Source organism: Chelmon rostratus, chromosome 13 (genome assembly GCF_017976325.1).
Source record: "Chelmon rostratus isolate fCheRos1 chromosome 13, fCheRos1.pri, whole genome shotgun sequence".
Taxonomy (NCBI): domain Eukaryota; kingdom Metazoa; phylum Chordata; class Actinopteri; order Chaetodontiformes; family Chaetodontidae; genus Chelmon; species Chelmon rostratus.
In genome coordinates, this window is record NC_055670.1 from 24,826,822 (window position 1) to 24,832,821 (window position 6,000).

The following is a 6,000-nucleotide window of genomic DNA, read 5'->3' on the forward strand; positions in this document are numbered from 1 at the left end:
TCGCAGCCTTGTTGAGCCCTGAGTGTTTGGCAGACCTCACTATTTTAGTTGCTCTCATCGGCCGTTTGAACAAGTGGAGCAAAAGCTTGCACAGAAAAATGGGCCTGTGCTGCAAATGTTTGCACATGTCAAATAATTTGTTGTGAAGGTTCGACCTTTTGAGAGGCAAAGCAGTGAGGGCAATACTGCACACCTCCTGACTCTGGGGAAATTAGCTCCAGTTTCCTTAAACCAACATGAAATGGTTTAGTAGCTGAAGCTTATGATCGTTTATTGTATGACGCTGGCAATGATGTTGCTTTGTGCAATATGATAACCAGGATATGCTCTAAGACAGTCGCTTAATTTAGATCAGTGCAGCTCAAAAAGATAACTGTGAACAGCAAAATAACCTGAACTGGTACATATACAAGCCTATAAACTCAGGATGGCTCTCGACAGCTCAAACACAGTGCACCTTTGGTCGAAAATCATGCATGTAGACAGTAAATTGTGTGCTTAAGCTGATAGAAAGTTTAAACACGCAGCTGCATGTTTGATGCTCAAATAAATTTGTCGTTACCGACAGTATTGTTCCATCTTAAAAGCTTTGTTTTTAAAATTAGCTTCTCTCTTGCTTTTAAGGGCAGCGCACGTTAGTGACTGAAAAACACAAAACGTACCCTTGGCCAAGCAATCAGAAAGCATTTTACTGGCGAGCCTCGGCCTTCCAGAGTCTTCGGTCTGGGTGGTCTGGACAGTAAGCTCATGGTGAAGGCTGAATCCCCCCCACACTCCCCCTGTGTCCCTGAAGGTCTGTCCACCGGGCAGCAATGCTCTCCAGCATTGCAGAGGAGTGGAAGTAGGCTGAGTGCTTCCAGAGAATGAGCCGCCACCACCACAGCTGTCTGCACACGAGATAGCGAGGATGATGAAGAAAAGGCTTGTTGAAGAGTTCTTACTGCTGGAGTCCTCTGGGGGATTTTGACCCCAGCTGCCTCCTTTCTGCCAGTGCTGGAGCTCAGGGAGGTGAGACTGATGGAAGAGGGAGCGTTTGTCGCGAGCGAATCTCACCATGTGTGACGCCACAACGTCTCAGTAAATGAATTAGTGCAAAGAAAGACATGAAACCATCACTGCTGTTCATTTAAAGCCTGTTGTATGACAGCACAATTAATCTGTGGGCTTTTCTGAACCACATTTCTAATCAAAACTCCAGTTTTATACATGCAACCCACCGTACAGCAGTGGAGCATGTCTTCAGCAGCTAAAGATATTTTTCTCAGGAGTTTGTGGGGTTGAAACGGAGCTAAAAGGACCTAAATTCATCACCTTTCGATGAACACATGAAGTCCATATGAATGCAAATGTTATTCCATGTCTGCTGGATGTGTAACTCGTGAACTGTTTGCTGACATGTCAGCCATATCAGTGAAGTGGCCCAAACAACTGATGAGCATCACTTTGAGTCCTGACTTTGTTTAACCCAAACTAGTAATTGACTCCGGGATGACAGATGCTACAGATGTTTTTTTCTCTAAATGCAAATAAATAGAAAAAAAAAGTTATTTTTCCTTGTGTATGTACGTCTTGGATTACACAGGAATTAGTGTAAATAAGAGATGTCAAGCACGATGCTAGCCTGAGCTAAAATATCCACACTATTTACAAAAATGTTCAAACTTCCATGTCAAAAGGCAAACCTCAGTTAGGCACACCTTAATAAGTTACAGTATACGTGTGCACACCTCTCACTCACAGCCAAGCACAGGTTTGGTAAAAATACTGCGAGCCAGTAAAAGTTCGACTGTCTCTGTGGAAACAAAACCACCTCTGGAGTCTTATGATTTTACTGCTATCAAATGTCAGAACAGAGGAGAGAATAAAGAGCCGTAACACAGAGCAAAAAAAAAAAAAAAAAAAAAATAGATCACATTGTTGGAAAATGTCACATCAGAATTCGTTCTGAACTACTGGTCTTAAAAATAGTTCTGGTGTGAAAAGCTGAGTTCTGGAGTGGTTGGAGGTGGCAATGCCAGCAGACTGGTGTGTGAAGGAGGGGCGGTGCCGGGACTGGCACACTGGTGCACCACAGGTGGACCTGACATGTTTCCTCCATGTGCTCCACCTTCCTCCCACAGCTCAAAGTCATGTGGTGTGTTGAATTGGGAAATATTAATTGCTGGTCTGTGTGTGAGTGGCAGTCTGTCACCCTGTGATAGACAGACCCGGGTGTAGCTGCTTCTCACCCAGTGAATGCTGGGATAGGCTTCAGCCTGCTGTGACCCTGCAAAAGCAGGTAAAGATAGATGCTGGATGGGTTACAGAACACCTTTGCAGTGTATTCACCGATCAGCAGAAGTGACATTTTCTGCTGGGAGTGGATGGCAGCAGTATTTTCACAAACAACAGATTAAACATGTAAAAAAAAAAAAAACCTTAATTCTATTTCTCTTTGTCTATTGGTTTATTTTGAAATGCATCTGTTTTGCTATGTTAGCTGGCTTGGCTAGTTACTGTTAGCAGCTGCTACTACGATTCTTTACAAATATCTATATCGAATAAATATCTATGTTCAGCGCTGAAATCCTTGATTTGAGGCAATCAGAGCTGCACAAACTCAGTAAGTGGCATATGGGCGTGTTCAGAATTTCATTGGCTATTTGAAGTGTCTGTCATCTGCAAAGTCAGTTGTGATTGGCTCAAAGGAAAGGAGGGCCTTCTGTTCAACTCCGATTGTCATTAGGCTTAATATGGCAGGTGTCATTTGAAACTGGCCCTTCTGTTTCCAGGGGTTATGAGGTAATTTAAAAGGATAAAACATCTTTCTGGGGATTATTATCATGTTTTGGACTAAATGTATTTCCTGCAGTGGATTGTTTGGACCTTTGTTGGTGTTTCCAGACAGTTTTTGTCAGAAAAGGACCTGTGGATCACTGAGCGATGTAATTGGTGAGTTGCTCAATGTTGCTAAAAACGTTTGCCTACTGTTGGCGTTTACTGTACCCGCTGCTGTGATTGTATGGTTTGATCCACTGATTCGAGTGAATTTTAGCTTTCTAATGGTGTAAAATATGAGTATAAACATGACGATTTTGCCAGTAGACAGGAAGGACAATAAACAAAAATACATTCTCCTATGGCCCACTGGCAGACCTTTGGAACAGTAAGAGGTTCTAGCTTTAAAGTTAATCAAAGCAGGCAGGCTAACGTAAATGGACTTATAGGTATGTGTGTTTCATTGAATATGCCTGTAACAGGACTACATCATTAAAACCAAGTGGGAAAGTTGTTCAGATTGGCTTCATTGCGTTGCTTTGAGCCACTGGCTAACAGGAAATAATTTCATAATGCAATTTTTACATGCTACTGTATATGTATATAGAATATTTTTATCGTGGTAAAACAAACACCAGTATGCCAGAATCTAGTCAACCTCAATTTTGGCTGTGTAGTTACTGCGTGTTGGTTTTGTAGGGCAATAGTGGATTCGTTATGAGAAGACATAAAAACTCCTTAATGAATCTATGGAAAGGCCTAATAAACCACTGCCAAATATCACTGGAAAGTATTTCCAATTCAGAGCAGCATTGAGAAAACTTTTGCACACATACTGCAAACTCGTTTATGAGGCAACATGTCCTTGTACTACATGTAGAATTTCAAGTGAAGTTGTCCCTCTGAGACGTTGGGTGGCAGACAGGCCAACAAAAACCCAGGCCACAAACATACACAATGAGGATAAAGGGGGGGAAATATACTGCAAAGTGTTGTGATACTCAGGAGCAGCTGTCAGATTGATATGCAGTAAAACTCGCCTGCAATGTGGTTTAAAACAGATCCACAGAGCTGAAAACTCTCGCCACAAACAGATGCTCTGCCGCATCATGGAACGGGAAATAAAATCTTATGGAAAGTTAATGCTGATGGATTTAGAATGAAATATCCATCAATCACAGATGGGTGTGACGTTCAGGTGTTCATATACTTTCGGTGTTGTGGTGCAGCTGCAAATGTCCTCTTCAGACATCAGGAAAATGTGAGAGATCTATAGCACAACTGTCCCCGTTACCTCCACAGGGCTTGCCAGTTTTCCTTGCTCGCTTGGTCCTCAGAGATCTGTTATTTAAGTCTTGTTCTCAACATTTTGATCTCTTCAGTATGAATGTAAAATTAAATAAGGCGATAGCCTCATCTAAATGGACGGGGAGTGTTGCCCCCATGCGGGTAATCACTTCTTACTGAAAGTCAAACAACACAGCACAACACCAGGTGGAAATCTGCATTTAAATAATGCTATCCTCCTGACAGGAAGTCAATTTGAGAAAAAGCTGGCACATGGGCTTGTGTGACATTGTTTTTAGCAGGGAAGGACGAATCAAGCTTGTGACATCTGCATTTAACTTGACAGATTTTTTTTGTGGCTGGAAACTAATTGTGTGCAGAAACGTATCTGCTGCAGAAGTTAAACTTTTTGAATCATGCCAGGTTAAGATTTTCTTTTAAACTGTATTTTCTGTAAGTGAGTGTCATTTCATACCTCATGCATACACATATTCACACAGATAAAATCCCTTGTATGTCTGAGATTATTTCATGCATGAAGTTCTCCATTTTTCCAACAGATGTCACTCTTTCTCTGCATTTCTGGATTTTTCGTTTCCATCTGAACTGTTTTGACATTTCTACCTTTGCATGAACTTGCAACCTAATGGAAAGCGATTAATTTGGCTCTACAAGCTACATTGTAAGCAGCAAGATGCACACAAGACATCCTCTGAGTGTCTTCATACGTTTTCAAGCTCCACTTTTTTGCAGCAGTGAAGGTGAAAGGTCTCAGGAGTGGGAGGAATTAATGTCTAGACCAGCACCGTGTGCAAAATGATGTGCAGGCACCATCCAAAGAGGCTGCTGGAAGGTTAAATACTGATATGTCACAGCAGGCAGATTGATTTGACAGGGCATTTCCTTTTGGAACCTAAATCGTCATCGCTTTCACTCCACACAGCCGATGTCCTGATTCATTTGAGGGCTAATGACACATGTACTGCAGTGATTGCTGATAGTCATGCTTCATAGAAGAAAGTCATATCTTTTTATCTTTAATAACACGCCAGAAATCAGATGCTGGCCAGTCACAGGATGAGGGGGAACACACTTGCTGCTGTACTATCAAGATGTACATCAAGCTAAAGACGGCTGGTTATTACTGCTTTCTGCTGATGCAGACTACACAAACACAAACGATGTGCCATATATCTTGCAACTGATGTGGTTTGTATTTGTTGCTTCCTGTAATTTAATTTAATGTGAGTGACAATTAATAAAATAAAAGCCTCCCATTACATGTTTAACGAAGGCTGGACAGGAAAAAGGAACAGCAAAAGGGAAATGTCTAATTATTCTGCATAATTTGCAAACAGGCTTACTCCCACCGTTGTTGGGTGTAAAACTGTAGCAGGCGTGGTGTGACTGTCAGTGACATGTTGGAAAGGTCAAATCATTTAGAAGAAAAGGTGCAACGACAAGGTGCTTGCAAAGCCTCATTCTGCTGCATGTCTGCCAATCCCTGAACATGTGGAGCCAATCTGATGATGCTTCTGTCATGACCCCTGAAGTTTCCCCTTGTGTGTTGTCTTTGTCTGGTTTTTGTCACGTCCTGTTTTATTTTGAAGGTTCATGTTATGTTTCTTTGTTCGCTTTCCTTCCTGTGTTTTCCCGCCCTTGTGATTGTCTGATGTGTTTCATCTGTGTGTCATTAGTGGTCCTGCCTTGTGTCTATAAGTCCATGTTTTCCCCCCCAGTCTTTGTCAGGTCTACGTTCACCTCCATAGCCTGAGAACCCTTGCCTTTGCTCATGCTCTTAGTAAGTGTTTTTCCATGTGTCGTCTCTGTTCATGTCCATGCCTGGTTTCAAGTGAGTGTTTAATGTTTGTTTGTGCCAAGTTTCATGTCAGTGTTTGTCCACCATGTTCTTGTGTTTCCAAGACATGCCACAGCCCATGAAAGTGTTTGTGCTGC